At 38.2% G+C, this 20313-nt stretch overlaps 1 protein-coding gene across 3 annotated transcripts in view; it reads right to left on the bottom strand.

The window, feature by feature from the left end:
* LOC145675691 (uncharacterized) overlaps positions 1 to 20313 on the bottom strand; it is a 211119-nt gene that overhangs the window by 103986 nt on the left and 86820 nt on the right. The window lies entirely within an intron of this gene.

Here is a 20313-nt window from a genome sequence, read left to right as displayed (position 1 = left end):
CAGAGGGATTTTCGGGAAATTCCCTCAAAAATTTCCCTTTTTCAGATATTTTATTCCCCTAGCTCCTGTCCCCTTACATATAGTAACATAGAAATTATACCTAAGTATACCTTGATTTATATTTAATAAACCCTAAAAGTTTCGTAAAAATCGCTTTGTTCTTTCTAGAGAAATAAATATATTTGTATGTATACTGTGTGCACTGTTTATTGCACCTGATAGTAATGCTTTCAGATCTCCTGAGTTGGGGTAAAAACGATTTGCTTACTAGTGTTATTATAAAAACTTTATGAGATTAAAGTAAACAGATTAGAAATCGTTATTATGGTTATGTAGGATACAACGTACCTGATAAATGAACGGCTAATTACTATGGAACCCTATGTGGAGATATATAGCACGAAGTAAAATACAAATAACTTTTAATATTTTAACACTTGGCTGGTGCTTGTGTGGAAATGGATGTAAGTTTGCAAATTTTGTATTTCTTGGCTCTAGTTTTAGTCTAGCAGATACAATGGTCTTACTTTATATTATCGTTTTGGTTCTTACAAAAACTGATATAACTGTGGCCTGAGTTCAGGTTTCTCTTGGGGGTGTGAGGGACAAGACTCTCTACAGGTATAAGTACAGTAGTCATTAGAACATTATAATTATTTTATTCATTACGATCTGTATCCCTCACACTCTTGGGGTGTTATTTACCCTTAGTTGGTAAATCACTTCCAAGCATATTCGTGAAAAATAAGTACGTTAAGTAAACACAGAAAAGTAAATTATACATTTTTTGGTAAATACAAAATAGCATTCAAGTACACCTTACTCTAAGCCATTACTCGTATACTTCACTCTTGGCTTCATAACGATTAATTGTTTTCTCGAATTTAAAGATGGGGATATTCAGAGTGCCAAACATTTTGCAGAAAAGAATAAGGGGGAGTGGAATCAGCTGGTGTTAAATGAACAAAACTAAAAGCATTTGTCATGATATAATACTTAAGAGTGTGGACTTCAGACTAAAATTTCCGGGCCTTATGCAGAAACACTTTAACGCGTGACTAGTGTCATACTAAAGAGTTTGACTATCATATGATTCCTGCTGTAGTCAGGTCTTTAGTATGACACTAATCATACGTCTAGACGACTCTGCATATGGCCCTCCCTATTTGCGTGCCGATCTCAATTGTCAGTTACAGAAGCGGTCACAAGGTGGCAGCACGGATGACTAGTGCGCTTTTCTTGCAACCCAGCATGAACTTTCTCTCATGCTTTCGGCTTCAGTTCTACACAGCAGGCAGATCTCCAGCAACCTGCATCAAGGCAGAAAACCATGTGAACACGGAGACCCTGTGAAGACGAGGGGAGTGCATGATAACCAGGGGAAGTGGAAACCAAGAAGACGGTCTACTACCAGGAATTTTGGACAAGTATTTTATAATCATTTATTTCATCTGTAATCAGAGTCCTTAGTTCATAAATTTCATCTTATCTAAATGATTGTTTCTTTTGCCTAATGATTCTTGTGATTGTGTCTGGCAATACGTACTGGCGCAAATACATGTGCTTATTGCTGAGGCAACCGTATCTTCGTATTCATTAGAATACGGAGGTCACAACAGGTGTTTACACTTTTGACCAATAGATCTATAGTACCATAATTATGAATATTTCGCATCGATCAGTGTTATGAATGATGTCCAGTAGTTCGTATTTCTTTATATTGGTCCACCTAAATAATTCTTTCTACTTCCTAGTGTATTTCCTGAACGAATGAAACAGCTTTTAAATTTCTAAACTATGTTATGCATAAGCCTTCGAAATCTTCTAGAATGGCTTTGTCCGTCTGTCCGTGTTTCAACTTGTATCAGAGTAAAAACTGTAACTTGCATCGAGAAACAGTTTTGGGGTAGTGACCTCCCTCCCTGCAATGTACTTGTATGTATTAGATATACTATATCATACAAGAGATATTTCGTAAAATGTAGTACAGTGCTCTTTATCCTTCATTTTTCCGTCCTTTTTCCCGTGTTCCTTTCTTTTTCGCCCGTCGAGCTGCAAGAAATAGTACATGTATCTGTATATTTGGTTTCTCTTTGAATTGAGTGATATGGTACTATATCTATTGATAAGAGGTCACGTGATCACAATTCTGAACCATGATTGGTTAATTGGGCTTCTCTCAACAATATATAGGGAACAGGTGAAAGGGCCGTCACTTGTCCTCCTCAATGGTATAAAACACATGTACTTTATAAGTTGTGTTTAAAAAAAGTTAATTTTACTTAGTGGTGTTATCACTCATGTTGTTGCTGTATGTGAGTATATTTAATGTAGAATATTTAGTCATTCAATATGCTGAAGAATTTTGTTAGTTAAATAGGAGTGAGACCTGTTCAAAAAAAAAATAGTATTTTTCGAACATTACCCTAAGTTGCTGTTTCGAATTTATAATTTAAGGCAGAAGCCATGTTGGAACAAGTTTCAAGTTATAATATGTGGTGTAATATAATGGTATGGATATATATATATATATATATATATATATATATATATATATATATATATACGGAGTCAATAATCACAGATAGTCTTAGATTCGTATGTTCCATTTTACTTGCAAATTGTAGACGTTTATTCTTGTTGGATTTTGAAAGTCCCTTTCTAAATTTGAGTTTTGTTAATAAAATCCTGTTACGTTAGCTTAAATTCCAAGATATTGCTTGTTAAATTAAATATTACTCAAGCCCAGAGATGGTCATTTTTCCTAACCCTCCCTCACCTTCACCCTCAATTGACGCCCCTCACCCTCACCCTCCATCACACTCACCCTCCATTGATGTCCTCCCCTCACCCTCCCTCACACTGACCCTCCATTGACGCCCTCCACTCACCCTCCCTCACACTCACCCTCCATTGACGCCCTCACACTCACCCTCCCTCACACTCACCCTCCCTCACACTCACCCTCCATTGACGCCCTCCACTCACCCTCCCTCACACTCACCCTCCATTGACGCCCTCACACTCACCCTCCCTCACACTCACCCTCAATTACTTTATCGCCCTCACCCTCCAACGCCCTCACCCTCAACTACTAAAATGAGGGTGAGGTGAGGGTGAGGGCGGCCCTCATGAGGGCAAAACCCTAAAGATGAAAAGATGATGTGATGCTTTGTATTTACCAAGAATTCGCGGTATTTACGGTTGAAGACACAGCACAGAGGGATAAAATAATTCTTGCAAATGCTGTCTGTTGTCACAAAGCAATAGCATTTTTCCACCTGTTACTGCTGTCCACATCGAAGGAAGGTATGAATATGCATTACAGTTAGAAAAAAAAAGCTGAAGCAATTAATATAGCATTTTTGCACTTTTCTTTCTTCTTCTTGGCCGGAGTCTATATGAATAGTTAACCGAGTACAAGTAACTTTTTAAACAAAATATAACACTTGTTATTATCCTGGTGCACCTTTGGTCCACGTGGTACCGGGTTCGAATCCTGATGGGCGAAGTTTTAAACGCATTACGATAATTAAGATTCCACCTTAAACTGTAGGTGTAGGTCTGGTATAACACTGATGGTGAAAAGGGCCGATAAACTCAAAACCTTTGTAAATCAGTAATCGAGTAAAGTTTGGCCTTCAGATTCTATAATGCTTCTATAGAATATTGTATTAATATGACCGTAGTAAGAAATGGAAAAAGAAATAGTGGCAAGCAGGAGAAAAGGCAGGCAGGTATTGAAGAAAGAAAAAGAATACTGTCTCCTAAAAGTATTTTTCAAGCAATGTTCTGTTTGGCCTACTGCATTATAATTTTCATAATGTATGTTGGCTATTTCATTTTATTTTATTATGTTCGTAAATAAATAAAATAAATAAATAAATAAATTTGTAAACATACATTATGAAAACCATAATGGACTAAGCCAAATAGAGCATTGGTTGAAAAATTCTTTTAGGAGACAGTCTTCCCGTACTGACAGAAACCCATCGGTTCGGAGAAGAAATCTTACTGTTTTAACAGAGCTAGTGATGTAGTGCATGGTAAAGCGAGAGATATTATTATTATTATTATTATTATTATTATTATTATTATTATTATTATTATTATTATTATTATTATTATTATTATTATTATAAAATATTTTATCGCCTTATTCCTTATCAATTTCGATTGCAACTAGCATGAGAAATTCTCAATTTTGAAAATCAGATTTTTAAAACTAAAGTTAACCCGGATTTTTTTCTTTTAAATCTGGAATGGAATAGATGAATTCACGTCTGAGTTTGAACCCAAGAAATATGGCTATAAGGAAACCTCACAAAATATGCACCATACTACATCAAAATAAAATTAAAAGAAAAAAAAAAAGCTTTTCCGATGGCAGTCGTAGAACACATTTACAAACTAATAGTAGAGCCACTTGTACACCACGTGAAGTATGCGGAATCTTGCTGAGGTTTTCCGCTTCAAACTTGCTCAGTTTCAGAGATTTTAACCATACCAAAACTGTTCTTTTTCGGCTTGGGAAAGGAATATCATTCTATCTGTGTAGCTGTGTACATTTGAATTCGACATGGACAATATATCGATTGTAGATTTGGTCTTAAGTGTGATAGTAATGCATACAATTGTATTAGGCGTATATTACTACACGCTAATGGGAGAAAGAAACGCACGTGGATGAGTTACTGGATCCGGCGTCATCATGGACACGGGATTTATTCCATTCTTTTTTCCAGAACTAACCAGGGATGATATCGAAACTGCACCTTGAATTAGGAGACATTCTACATATTTCCTGATAGGACTTCTTTAGCAAGTTCCAAAACAGGTGTTCGTTTCTTGCCCGGAAATGACCCCACCTTTGCAGAGGCTAAAATATATAGAACATTTTGACATTTTGACCGATCATAAAGTACGTTGCTACTGCTAAACGTTGAAACCTATGCTAAAACGCCAAAATACCTGTTTCATCATTGTAAAAGCATAATTTAACGAAGTGAAAATATTTGCCCCAGGGTCTCCGCAGGGTCCCAGGTGGGGTCCAACTCAAAATTTGCAATTGAAAAGAGGGGCAAGTAGCATATAGTTTGAAAGCTATTGTTAAAAGAAAAACGATAACAGAAGTCTCACAGCTCTAATCAAACTCTGTGCGAAATGGAGGAAGATTCAAAATTTGAAAACAGTCTGCAGCTAACAGTGCATGGCCACCACTAGAATTCCAAAACTGATACAGATGTCAAAATTCTAAACCACGTGCTTCATTATTTGAAATGTTCTATTCATCGGAATGATAATGTTTACCCCAGGGTCTCCGCAGGGTGCCAGGTGGGGTCCAACTCAAAATTGGCAATTAAAAAAGGGGGCAAGTAGCATATCGTTTGAAAGCTAGTGTTAAAAGAAAAACGATAACAGAAGTCTCACAGCTCTAATCAAACTCTGTGCGAAATGGAGGAAGATTCAAAATTGGAAAACAGTCTGCAGCTAATTGTGCATGGCCACCACTAGAATTCCAAAACTGTGATACAAGTGTCAAAATTCTAAAACACGTGCTTCATTATTTGAAAAGTTCTATTTATCGAAATGATAATGTTTACCCCAGGGTCCCCGCAGGGTCCCAGGTGGGATCCAACTCAAGATTGGCAATTGAAAAGAGGGGCACGGTTTGAAAGTTATCCCGCTACAACTTACCAACAGCCCGTCTGGTAGAAGTGATCTAGAAACCTCTAGACCACGTAGCTGTTTTGCATTTACAAGTGTTGGGCCGCGGTGGCTCAGTGGTAGAGCGTTCACCTCTGGTGCTTGGGGTCCCGGGTTAGATCCCAGCCTCCGCCAAGTGAACTCTGTGGTGGACAAACACCGTGTGCGTGGGTTTTCTCGGGGTTCTCCCGTTTCCTACCACTTTCTTCATTCCACCATTTCATTCATTTCTCATAATCACCGTCTCCTTTAGCCTAACCGGCATAACCGTGGGACGTAAAACTCACAGATTTCATTTCATTTTCATTTACAAGTGTCGTTTTGATGTGATGAATCACATAGTTCGACATTTGTTTCAAAGCTTTAGGTGTAAGAGGTGGTCATGAACCTTAAGATTCAGCATGTAGACGTAGTGTAAACACCCCACCATTTTGCACGGGATTGGCGTAGAGACGAAAGATTGGTTCCATACGCTGTCTGTTTTGAGAAACTTTGAAAGAAAATACTACTTAACCCATTAGAAAATGTGTAGTTTGACCGCCGCTCGCATATAGGGACTCCAGGACATACGTTTTCATTTCTATACATTGAACGTTTCCAATGACGAATTGAGAAAACCAGCAATCCTGACCTATAGCCTGTGATTAGCTTGAATGAAAAGTTGTGTTAGTCAATTTGCAATAACATTGAATTACATCTAGAAAATTGATTCTCTAGATTGCAAAGAAGGTTCACAAGCTCATCAAGTTGATAGTAGCAAACTCTGTTCTCCAGGACATTACAATGGCCGTAGACGATTATGTTACATTCGAAGATAATACTCAATTCCAGCCCTTGGACACGACATCAAGTCAACAAGGAACTGCTTCGGGTACCGAAGGCGATCCTGATTACGACTACCTGGACCCAAATCCTTCTCAGGAAACCGCATTTTGGAGATCATGCAGTGAAACTGATGCAGTGATTGAGGGATACTGCAGCAGCTTATAACAACGCGTCGCAAACTCAAGGATGCGAAACGTGTAGCAAGAGTTGGCATCTGTATAAGTAACATCATTCGGATGAAACTATTCCTGAACAAGGCATCCAAGCGGACCAAGCTAGCAGAACTCCGAGAATATGTCAAAGCATGGTGCAAAAATCAACGCGCTGCTCCAAATTTTTTCAGGATCACTGAAGAAGGCATTGCTGTGGAAGCCTCGGAAGCTAGGGGTTACTGGTTTCAAGGCATCCCGATTCTGAATCCGCGACTATTGAGAGAAATGAACTGGGGTTCCAGGAAAATCACAAAAGTCATGACAATGGCAGCCAGAACAAAAGCACTGGAACGTTCAAACGAATTCGACAGCTACATTCAACAAATCAGACGAGAGATTGAATAGGGTAATTACAACCTTGATCAAATTCTGAATTTTGATCAAAGTGGATTCAATTATGAATTACTAACAGCACGAACTCTAACTCAACGTGGAATAAAAATGTCGAAACTCAAGTAAGATGCGAATCAAAAGTGACACATTCTTACATAGTCCAGAAATCGATTTCGGCATCAGGAAAGCTCGTGGGCCCGACTGTCATTGTGTTCCGCGAACCATCCGGGAAATTTGGATCAAGGATCCAATGTAAATTCCCTCAGATCCCTGGAGTCATGATCAGAGCAAACAAGTCAGGAATGATGACAAAGGCAATATTCAAGGAATAACTGCCACATCTTGTTCGAGACGTTGGAACTTCGTGTCTTTTGTTGAAGTACGACGCAGACATCATGAGAGATTCGGACTTGTATCAAGCGTGTCCTGACTTATATCTAGGAACAATCACTCCAGGATGTACTTCCTATGGACACCCATTCGACGTGGGATATATTCTTTACAGAAAAATGATGGTGAAGCGTGCCCACAAGTATGTTCGGAATGAAGGACTTGGAGACAAGCTGGACATGACAAATCGGTATTCCAGTGCTCACTTGATTGGGGTAACATAAAATCAGTTGGAATCACCCAAATTCCAAGATATGATCAAGTACGCTTTCGGCAAATGTGGATACATCGACCTTCCTCATGATTTTTGTTACCAGTCACTGAGAAACTTGTCTTTCAGTTTCCACACAAAGAATCCAGCTTTCTTGACATGTTCGATTCCGGACGACGAACACTGCATGGAGAAGAGTTTTATTCAGTGCACTTGGTGTCTCCAACCACTGTGCTTTTATCACTTCTTCATGAACAATAGCACGGCTGCACCACTCCACGAGACACTAAAGCCTCACTATCACACCGTAGAGGGATCTTCATGCATATGGCCCTCATACCTGAATAACTAAAGATACAGTCCTGGCAGCTACCACGTTGCTACGACCGTGGCGTGTGACTTACGTGGCTCTCACACATAGACCAGAACAAAAGCCAAGCTTCAGCAAACAACAGTCAACAGAGCTGTGTCTTCTAGAATGCTTCTACCAGACGGGTCGTCGGAAAGTTGAAGAACGATAGCTTATAAACGATATACTTTTTGAAGCCTTTCCAAATGAAAACTTCCAGGTAGACTCCTTGTGGGACCCTAAGAGGCCCCTTGGGCAAACATTTTCATTTAGATAAATTGAAACGTTTTAAACACTATAACACATGTTTTAGAATTTCGACACCTGTATCACAGTTTTGGAATTCTAGTGGTGGCCATGCACTGCTAGCTGCAGACTGTTTTCAAATTTTGAATCTTCCTCCATTTCGCATAGAGTTTGATTAGAGCTGTGAGACTTCTGTTATCGTTTTTCTTTTAACACTAGCTTTCAAACTATATGCTACTTGTCCCTCTTTTTAATTGCAAATTTTGAGTTGGACCCCACCTGGGACCCTGCGGAGACCCTGGGGCAAATATTTTATCTTCGTTTAATTATGCTTTTACAATGATAAAACAGGTGTTTTGGCGTTTTAGCATAGGTTTCAACGTTTAGCAGTAGCAACGTACTTTATGATCGCCTGCTATAGAAAATAGGTCAAAATGTTCTATATATTTTAGCCCCTGCAAAGGCAGGGTCACTTCCGGGCAAGAAACGAACGCCTGTTTTGGAACTTCCTAGAGAAGTCCTATCAGGAAATAAATAGAATGTCTCCCAATTCAAGGTGCAGTTTCGATATCATCCCTGGTAAGACTACAAGGCTCATTATCGTACCAAATTTTGTTTTCGTTCCTTATCCATTAGTTCTTTTTCGTTTCTCACCAGTATTAACGTTCATTGCATCCATTTCTTATATGCAAGAGTGCATAAAATTATGTTTACTAGTATAATATGTCACAAAATAATAGGAGAGGTATCAAAACGGATATCACAGGAAAAAATAGATGTAGAAATGAGAAGTTCCCATCCTATCTTAGATTGTGGAGAATATAAATACTAACGTGTCCATACAAAAATTTGCTGAAACTACAAAATGTTGGTACTCACGGCTAAAGCAAAACCACAAGTTATCTTTCGTGAAATAAAAGAGCTTGGGCCAATGTTAGAAAAAAACTTATCTATAGCATATGTACATATGGGAAATAGAGAACCATATAGAGCCAAAAAAGAAAAAAAATGTGAAACTATCAACTCAGTTTATTTTTTTTCACCTGTCAGTTATCCAGGACCGCAATTAGGGGTGAGTAGACGGGGTACGTGCCCCGGGCGCCGGATTGAGAGGGTGCAAAACGAAGATTTTTTTTTACTGTAGCTATATATTTACGTTTAGCGTTGGGGAAGGGGCGCCAAAACAATATCTCGTCCCGGGCGCAAAATAGCTTAGTTACGTCTCTGAAGTTATCAACTCACATAGTTTAATGTCCCTTGCATTCTTCATTTACAGTTCTAGATCTATAGTTCTATAGTAATTCATCATGCTGAATTGAAGTCTAAAATCAAACTTTCGTTATCATTGTTGCTTTTTCAGTAATACAGGGTGTTACATAAGTACAGAGACATGTTCAAAAAAGTTCTCTGAGAATGAAATAGTGATTAAGAAGTTACTGATTTATATTATGTTTTGTAGTGGGTGTCTTTGTTGTCTCTACTGATACATAACCAGTCGTCTAATAACATACTGGTTCATGTTTTTCTTGATTTCTCATTCATGAAGACCTGAGTTTTAAGTAGGGGGCCGCGGTGGCTCAGTGGTAGAGCGTTCACCTCTGGTGCTTGGGGTCGCGGATTCGATCCCAGCCCTCGCCAAGTGAACTTTGTGGTGGACAAACACCGTGTGCGTGGGTTTTCTCGGGGTTCTCCCGTTTCCTCCCACTTTCTTCATTCCACCATTTCATTCATTACTCATTATCACCGTCTTCTTTAGCCTAACCGGCATAACCGTGGGACGCAAAACTCAAAAGATTTTTTTTGAGTTTTAAGTAAGTAGAAGTAACAGCTTAACCTCACAAGAATCAAAGTTAGTATTAGATTGGATTCATTGGAAGAATAAAACACTGGTGGAAAATCTTGTTAATCTCTGAAAATCGAAACTGATAGTGTTGCCAGATATTACATTGGATATTTCCTTTTCTAAATGTACGCCGTGTTCTGTATACATGAGCTTAGGTAATTTCGTCACCGGAAATTTCGCCACCGGAATTTTCGTCGCAATAATTTCGTCACTAAAATATTAGCATGTAGGTTATTTCGTCACCAAAACATTCATTGCTCTTGTACCGTTCTGTGAATCCAATCTCTTGGACCTTTCTCCACGTTTAGTGAGTCAGGTGGAAAAAAAGCAATGCTGTACACGAGTTGAGTTTTCGAAAGTTTTCTTTAAAGTGTGCATTTCCGCTATCTCGAAATCCATAACCACAGTTACAGGGTTCGGGTATTCACTAAATTCACTGCACTAATGCACCACCGCAAAAAACAGTTCTTCATATGAATGTTGTGTCTTGCTCTGCATTAAGACATACATCTAGTAAAGGAAGTCTCACCTCAAATAACATATATGGCCTACGTTTTTTTTTCCTTTTTAAGGGGATGATCTACCTTTTCTCGGCACAAAAATTTTTATATTGGACCTTATGGGGAGAACATGGCTACCGAATTTCCTCAGTTTCTAAGGAACTAGGTATCTCTAATGGAAAAGAAAAATTTTGCAGCATTCTACAGAAGTTTATTAACGGGTTGAAATACTTAAATTGTATATTTGTCTGCTAGTTTAGCAGAAATAAATTATTAAAAAATAAATAAATTAGTTTCTTTTTATACAAATTAAAATATGTCTAACTTTGGAACCAATTATGGTAGAAAGATCAACTTTTTTTGTTTTATTCCATGAGAAGAAACGACTCTAATAGTTTTAATCACAACCATATCTGATACGCCAATTAAAAAATAGTATTTTAATATAAGTATTAAAGTCCACCTGTCAAGAAGTTTGACGAGGGTAAGGCATCCGCGCCCACCCTTTTCTTTTGTTTTCGTCCCGCGAGATATGAAGGGAAGGGTCTTCACAAATCTCTTTCAGCTATGTACACAGACCGTTTGCACAGCAGGTGTCAATGCGAATGTAAACATCATGTCCTCACGTTCAATAGCCCAAGTTCGGCCACTTTTCTCTCTCTCTCTCTCTCTCTCTCTCTTTTCTCTCTCTTCCGAGGAGGTGTTTCTACCCTGTAAGAAAATTATAGGTATGTACAGAAAATGGTGATCAATTATTTCTGATAGCCAGATGATAGACAAGCATTCTAAAATGCCTTCGAATTCCAAAAATGTATCGACCATAACTTTACCATCTGTTTATTTTCAGGAGGCAAAACTTTTATTATTATTATTATTATTATTATTATTATTATTATTATTATTATTATTATTATTATTATTATTATTTGGAGTTAGAGTGCAAAGCCACGAAGATACAAATGGCTCCATTGGCTAAACATACACATAGCTGCCCCCATTCAGAACATTCCTTTGTGCGTTAGAAAACATGCTATAACAATGCGCCCCTCGCAAAAAATCTAATTCAACTCTTATTGACCTCAGTAGCGCTTACTAATAGCGTAAATGCTATAAATCAGGCATTTGCAAGTAGGAACAGGGATTGGCCGAATCACAGAAATCTTACTGTCGTCACGGGCTGTAAAAGGTAATATATGACATTTTCACAAGAAATAATTATCGGACCTACTGTAGTCGGGTCAAGACTCCACTTAGGAACTAACAGGTGCGCTATCCAAAAATACATGTTTCAGAATCCTAAGGTACTCACGCAACATTTTTTTTTATAGAGGGGCTTTAGCTACGGGCATATAATTTGAAGTAGTCACCAACTACCTCTATAAAAATCATTGCGGAAGTATATCGCAGGATTCTGAAATTTCGAGTTGGTCTATACTTTTTGTCACGACTAGCTATATACCGTTTATATGCTAGTCAGTGGCGGATCCTGGCCTGCAACCAATGATGACTGAATATTTAAGTGCGTTTCATGATCATCTTTTTTCCTGTTATATTTTCATTTTTACGTCCGCTAAGTGACGTTGAAAAATACATACCCTGTTTTGAACACCCTTCTCAGGGAGGGTAACTTTTATTTTTGTGAAAGAGGTTTTCGTTTGTTTGTGAAGTTTGAGCTTTCTGGGAAATGGTGGTAATGGCAACATTATCCACCTACACAAGTTTTATACAATTGATTTAGTGTCCCAAACGGCCTTATCCTTTAACCGTCAATTGAAACTGGAATTGGTTCGAATTAGTCATTTCTGGTTTCAACATTTTTTTTACCATAAAACGAAAACGATAAGAGATAGCCAGAAGCTGTTTTTCCCAAACGATTCAGCGCCTTTTAGTGTGAGCGTACTGGCATTCGAGGTAGAAGTGATTGGTATAAAGCTGACTTTGGTTTCATTTGATTGCAGAATCCATTCAAGATTGTCACATTAAGAGCACACGGCTATCCAAGTTGGGATAATTTATACAGGGGGATCCAAAGATGCTGAAATTATCATATAAAATGCACAAAATGATATTGTGTAAAATAATTTTATGTAGTAAAAAATATGACTCAAATGAGAACTTCAATCCCTTCAAAGTGGAAGACTGCACAGTTTTGCACAAGTACATGCTCTTTTTGTTTGTTTGAATTTGCGTATTTCCACATATACGGCGTGACACAAAAAAATGACATTGTTCTTTGAATGAAAGGAAGCAACGAGAAGTCAAAATACTATTGAAACGGACAACGCAAACACATTTTACCATATCAAAGTGATAATTAATGATATTGTTTTACTAACAGTTATTAATACCTCAATCGATGCTACGTCCGCACTATCATGTCTACTTGAGCAATGCTAATGGCGTGGTTTCAAAAAGAATTTTTGCAAAAGATATACATTTTTTTCTTTCAAATTAGAAGCCCAGTGTTCACAGAAGTTACAAGTCGTATTTCTGTCTATTTAGGCTATGTTGTGATTTAACATCTGTCATATGAAATGGCTACTTGGCGAAAAGATTCAGACGTTAGCCTGCAGATCGACATATTATACTTCATATTTTGCAGTCTGGATACCAACAAAAGTGGTTGGTTTCAGAAGGTGGAACCAAAGGACTTGAGACACATTTTATGTTTAGCGAACGTCGAAATGATCATAGTAGAATATTGCTACTTAATGGTGTTGCGAAAGTACACATATACTGTGGTCGTGAGTACAACAAGAGTTGAAAAATTAAACCCTATGAAGAAAAGCTACAAACATCATCTCTCAATAAGAAACGCCTTCAATTTGTATCAGAGTTCAGCTTGAAGACCCATTGTTTTTTCTGTTGTTGTTGTTGTTGTTGTGAAAGAAGAGAACCCAGAGCATCAAAAGTTTCACACAGCTGAAACTACAAATTCAGCAACTTGTTCCTTCTGCAACAAAACAAATTTCACTTGATCATGCGATCTTTTATGCCTGCAGAGCAAGATCTACGATTTCCTCAACAATGCTTGTTGTCGAAGTGCAAATGAATCATGCACTTGGAACTCGCTGCCTCATAGAAGAACTTATGAACTCGGATTTTCAGTGCCTTACAACAAAGTTTTGCGTTTCAAGCAGTCAGTAATAGCTTCTGATAGTGGTGACCACATCTTGAAAGAATCCAATCCTGGATATTTCATTCAGTGGGCACAGACAACGTTGATCATAACATCAACACCGTTGTCGGAAGAAATACGTTCCACAGGTTGGGTATAATAGCAATACCAACTTCAGTAGAAACTTACTCAATTACTAGACAACAGACTATCTAGCAACTAAGAGACTTAAAACCAATGACAACATTACAGCGTCTGAATCAGATAAACCCATGCTTTTCTTCTGTACAACTAAAACAAATTCTCCAGCCGAAGTTCTGTTGCCACTTGACTTAAACTGTGATATGGCATGGCATATAACATGGAATTTTCAGAACTGTCACAACTCAAGACCCAGCTGTTGTAGTTACATGCAGTCTGTACAGCTATCCATTATTTTAAAAATCTGAAATGCATCTCCTGCCTATAATTGACTTCACTCCAAGCGCGAGGCTTGTATATACTCCACTCTTAACACTGCAGTGTTCGCGCTTTTCAGATTACGTGTTTGGTCGCACGGATCACTATTGTGATCGAAAGCTTAATTTATTTTTCACACAGTTATATTTATAGTACTGTTATCATATGGTGGGTGGAGAGTATAAAAGCAAAGTATAACACACATTTTATTAATATTTTTTATTATTTAAAGAAAAACACACTTAATTGTAAGACTTTTTGTAATTTTGACAAACTCATAAGAAACTTATAACAAAACTTATTCATTTTGTTGTTAATCAGGTAAGCAAACGCCCAACAGGTGTACGAGCATTTTTAGCATTACCCTGAGGGCGAGGTGCGTGAAAAGGAGGTATTAAATTGTTATATGGAGCTCTAGAAGTACGTGACATTTGAGGATACGAATATCAGCGGGTTGGCTCTCTTTTCTTACCTTTTTTCCTACCTATGTAAAACTCACGTAAATGAAGACTAGGTAGTTGAGGTTCTCCTGTTGGTCTTGCTTCTACTGGAATATCTTCCTCTGCTACTTCTGTAGGTAGTGGGGGTACTGCTGCAGCCTCTGATTCTTCGTTATGATGATCTCCATTACTGTCGACTTTATAAGAAACTTCAGTATCAATCAAGAGGTCTTCCTCTACTTCGTCTGGATCTTCTATACCAACAATGCCGTCACAGTCACTCTCTGTTTCATTTAACCACTTACGTATCTCTTCACGGTCTCCTTCCGACATTTTAAACAATAAATATACGCAGCGTGTAGAAAACAAACCCAGTTATACCAAAAACCAAAATGGGTCACATTTAAAAAATGTAGTCCGTGTTTGGTCGCGTGGATCACAATAGTGATCCAACTACAGAAACGACCACCCGGTAAACGCACTTTTGCCAACAGGAAAGCTGTGACATCACTGATCTGTTCCACATGATGTGGCGGGAAGGTAGATGGCTGCCTAAGGTAAAGCGTTCTACCAACTCCTAGCGGCAACAAAAGATATACTCCTGGATCACAATAGTGATCTGCGCGACCACTGCAGTGTTAGATATATCGAAAACCAAGTTCGTCAACTCAATGTTAAATTTCATGAGTTACTTTAGGTCAACCAGTGTGTATAAAGGAGGTGAAATAGCCTTGAAAAAAAATGACATTATCTGTTATGTGGGTGGGTTTGACATGCTTATGAGTTTCATCAGTAGCATCAGTACGATTATGGATGGTTCTGGACTTCAACTACGCCCCAACATCGGTGATTCATATTTAGACGTTAAGGCATACGCAAGGACATTCGAAGCCAATTTCCTACCTGAACCTACTTTAATGAACTTATTGTTGAGAGGAATAATTCCTGACAAAAAATATGAGTGCAAACAGGATTCGCGCTTTTAATACCAGACAAAGATAAAGTTAAGCGACAGAGGTGGGATGGGATAGTTGGAAGTGATACGAACGATGAGCACGATGAGACTCTGTCCTTTAAACCGCAAGTACATCCGTCTATCTTAGATGAAAACCTGAAAGATCTAAAAGACCTGTACAACAAACTAGAATCTCATGGTTGTACTTCAAATGTTGTCAGTGAATGTTTCGCACTCCTCAAACTACAAACTGAATTACACAGGGAGATGGAATACCTATATTCAATATTGTGGGCAGCAAAGTTGAGGATTCAATACATAAAAATGTTAAAGACGTTTATTCGAGAGACAGAACTGAAACTGGATCTTCATCTAGCAGCTGTCAAAAGTATGACTTCTTTGCAGCTACTAGGCATAATCAATACGCTAAATGTCCCCGTCTGATCTGCAAATGATGACAAAGCTGCATGAAATACATCCATTTCTTCACGAAAAATTTGCAAGCACAGCTTTCACACAGTTCGCCGCTCGAATCGACCGTGGCCTGGACTGTGGACAAAATTAGTCGTTGAGCAATACATGAAGGTCTGCGTCGTAACTTAGATTCTTTCTGAAGGGGCAGGCATTAATACGCGTATTTGAGCCCCTTGAAAAGGTTTTTTTTCTAATTCTTGGCCCCTCTTTCCATCTTTCTCTTACTCTTTATTGGCCCCCGGAGCCTGTAAGCTCTTCTGCACGACAAGGTCTGCGTCGCCGTTAGTTACACCCCTGAACTCGTTCCATACATGACAAATTAATTAAGAGGACAATATTGACACATCTCAAAGCCATACGAATAAATATTATTTCTAGGGCCCCTAATAACAGACATTTTACTGAAATGGGCACACTACTAATTTTTGTTTTATTTACGTTTTGTGTAGTGTTTTCTTTATGTAATGTGGTGAACCTGTTTGATGCTTCATTTATAATTTCATGCTCGTATCGTATATGGAGTAAAAAACTTGTCTTAAAGTGGGCCCACCTCGAACGGCCGGAAACCTCCCTGGAGGCGCAGTTGCAAATCCTGCCTCCCCACAATTTACAGCTCTGATGAAGGTTACCAAACACCAGGGATAATTAACCAGGGACCGAATGATAAAAAATAATCATCCTTTAGGGATTAACAATTTGCACACGTTTGCATCTATGCATGATGCAATGTGCTAGCTTTAAGATGTAAGTGTCAAAACATCGGAACAGCATATTGGAATGCGAGTACCAAGGATGAGAATAATCTTAGTAACGTCACTTACTGGTTTGATGTTCACAATGCATTTGATACCGAAAGAATCGATTGAGGATCATATCTATTGGTATTAGTACTACACATGACTCAGAGGTGAATTGTGACGACGCTGACCTAGTACGATTTTGCACTCATCAGCAACTGGATAATGTATTATTAGCAAATGTGACTTTCAAGAAAAAATAATTAGTAGACACTGACATGGGATGTAAACTGAGGTAAAGGGGAAAGGAAGTCCGTTCTAATGAACCCTACTAAATTGTTCAACAGACTGTTAAGTTTAATCAATTCGGGCCAGGGTATAGAGCCCTGCTTTGCGTATGAGCTTACTCCTACACCAACATCATTGTTCAAAGATGGACTTATTCGGAAACAAGCAAAAGAAGCCTTGCCACATTGATTACAAAGGATGTCACACGACATCCTCAACCAAAAGGTAGGATTAAGCTCGTTCTGAACGGTGGAGCAATATTTCACCGAATTCATTGGACAAAGAAAAGTTCACAGATGCAAGTGGATGATATTGGGAATCAATACCACTTAGTCCTAATATCAACATCCAGACAATGGAATTTCCATTGTATTTGATGGATATGATTCTCCAAGTACAAAGAGTCACGAATACGAAAGACGTAAGTACTCTAATTATGCACCAGATTTGTTTTCCTGACTCCTCCACAGACATCTGAATGAGTCAGGAAACATTTTTATCCAACACCACAAATACGAATTTATCGGTCTTCTTTAGAACTTACATTAGACGGTCATGATATTGCGCAATTCATTGAAAATACCGATTGCTAATTTGTCCAAAATGTTCTGAAACATGCTGCTTCGGCTAATTTTGATATTGGTATTGTGATTGCCGATGATCATATACCTTGATTCCGCTAGTGTACCACTTCAGACCTGATATGTGTGATATCTTCAGTCCAATCTGCTTGAGACCAAAAGCAGTCAGAGCATACATGTGACTATCTGCAAAATGTGTACTAATATAACACCAATTATGTCATCACATCTACTGACGATTCATGCCATCAGTGGATGTGATACTGTATTTGTGCCTTTTGGTGTTGAAAAACCTAGTACGTATTAGAAATTCCGAAGTTCAGAAAAAGTAATAGAGTTCCTGACTTGTGTAGAAAACACTGCAGATGTCGCTGGAATCAGTGCCATTACTGTCGATTTTTTTTATGGTTGAGATCCTGACATATCTTTAAACAAAGCTCGGTACCTGAGTTACATGCAAGCTATCGCTGGATCGAAGAACGTAATTATTCCGGAAAGACTGCCTCCAACGGAGATTCTGCATATTTCCATATCTTATGAATATATCTGCAGATAGTACTTTGGAAAACAGTTACCTGTAACGCCCTCCAACCAACTAACAAGGAGAAGGCAGACTTTGGTAAGTGAACTTCTGGGCCATTTTTTGCGAGATGGTAGTGCACATTTAAAGAGTTAATATTACAAACTGAGAGAGCGAAATGGCTAAAAGTAACCGACAAAAACCGTCTTAAAGTTTTCTACTCGCCGCATATATCGTAAGACGCGCAAACTTACCAAGTGACTGCGTGGCAGGGTGAAAAGAACCTGATACTCAAATGCAAAGGGTCCCGGGTACGATTCCCATTCGAGTCAAACTTCTATTTTCGCTTTTTGCTTCAAGCAACAAAGTAGCCATTTGTAACTATAAGTAAAATATTTATTCACCATATATTTAAAATGTATTAAAACAATAGAAATTTTCAATCACTTGTAAAATCTTTCAATGCTCTGTATTAACTAGCAAGGAAATGTAATCTATTCTGCTCGCGCCGTGTGGACTTTGTGGTGGACAAACAACGTACTCGTGGGTTTTCTCGGGGTTCTTCCGTTTCCTCCCACTTTCTTCATTCCACCATATCTCTCATCATCACCGTCTGCTTAACCTAACAGGCATAAACGTGGGACGTAAAACTTAAGGATTTCATTTCATTTTTTAAATCTATTCTGTAAATATACTGTTATTACGAGTTATATTATGGTTGCGACAGTCGTGTAATAAATGTTCTTGACGCTTCGTGTCTACATCTGTTTACGGTGTGCAAATTACAAATTAGTTGAGGGGGAAATTCCCTTTGCTAATACTGGATGTTGCTATAACCAAAGGAGATTTCCCCCTCATTCCCCTTGTAATTCGCACACTGTCAACAGATGTAGAAACGAAGCTTCAAGAACATGTTTACACAATGACTGCGGTAACAATAACATTTACGGAAGAGATTAAATTTTGTTCCTAGTTAACATGGAACATTGAAAGATTTTACGAGTGATTGGAAATTTCTATTGTTTTAATACATTATGAACATATGGTGAATTAATATATTTTATTTATATTTGCAGATGACTACTTTATTGGTTGAAGCAAAAAAAGTTTGACTCGAATGGGAATCGAACGCGGGACCCTTTGCAATTGGGTGTCAGGTTCTTTTCAGTCTGCCACGCAGTCACTTGGTAAGTTTGCGCGTCTTACGATATATGCAGCGAGTAGAAAATTTTAAGACAGTTTTTCTTGGTTATTTTTGGCCATTGCGCTCTCCCAGTGTGTAAAATTACCTCTTTGTATGTGTGCTTCCACCTTGCAAAAAATGGTCCCGAAGTTCACTTACCAAAGTCTGCCTTGTCCTTGTAAGTGAAGCTGGATGTTTTCACAATAACACTTACATTCCAGTTCAAACCGATCTGGCACCAGCGGTAGATGCTTTCCTGAAGCTGATCTGCTACAAATGTATATCTTCATCCATGAACCCGTGTAGCACAAATACCTGCTCAAATCGGAAGCGTAGACTGAAGTGCATATCATCATGTGCTCACTGTCACAGTAGATCATATTGCAATGCTGATATTCTCAATTTCTGTGACAGAGATGATAAAGATCTTGACAACGAATTGTGAATGTGTATATACGTTCAGTATGTGATAAGATTTATTTGGAATGAGCGTTATTCCCTATTTCAGTTACAATTCAGGCAGCCTACTTATTTATAAAGGGTCAGATATTAGTTTCGTTACTTCTTTTCATTTTACTTGATTTAATTCATATGGTAAAATCTCTCACAGGTAGTTATACATTGAGAAGGGTGCATATCTTTCATCCTGCAAACTATTTCAAACGTGATACTTCATTTTCTAAAATTATAAAGTTAAGAATCATTTTATATTTTCAGCAGAGTGTGGTTTGTTACATCTTTGCTTGTATTGTGTGAAGTAACAATAACATTTTGTACCACCCTGTGTGTGCGCATAGACCTGTGACTTGAAAGGGATGTATATACGTAAAACTGTGCAGTCTTTCACTTTAGAGGGATAAAAGTGCTTATTTGAGTCATATTTTTACTCATAAATTTATTCTACACAATATCATGCACTTTATATGATAATTTCAGCAGCTTT

Source organism: Thermobia domestica, chromosome 18 (genome assembly GCF_964235325.1).
Source record: "Thermobia domestica chromosome 18, izTheDome1.hap1.1, whole genome shotgun sequence".
Classification (NCBI taxonomy): domain Eukaryota; kingdom Metazoa; phylum Arthropoda; class Insecta; order Zygentoma; family Lepismatidae; genus Thermobia; species Thermobia domestica.
The sequence above is the reverse complement of the archived record's forward strand: the minus strand, read 5'-3'. Positions and strand labels throughout refer to the sequence as shown.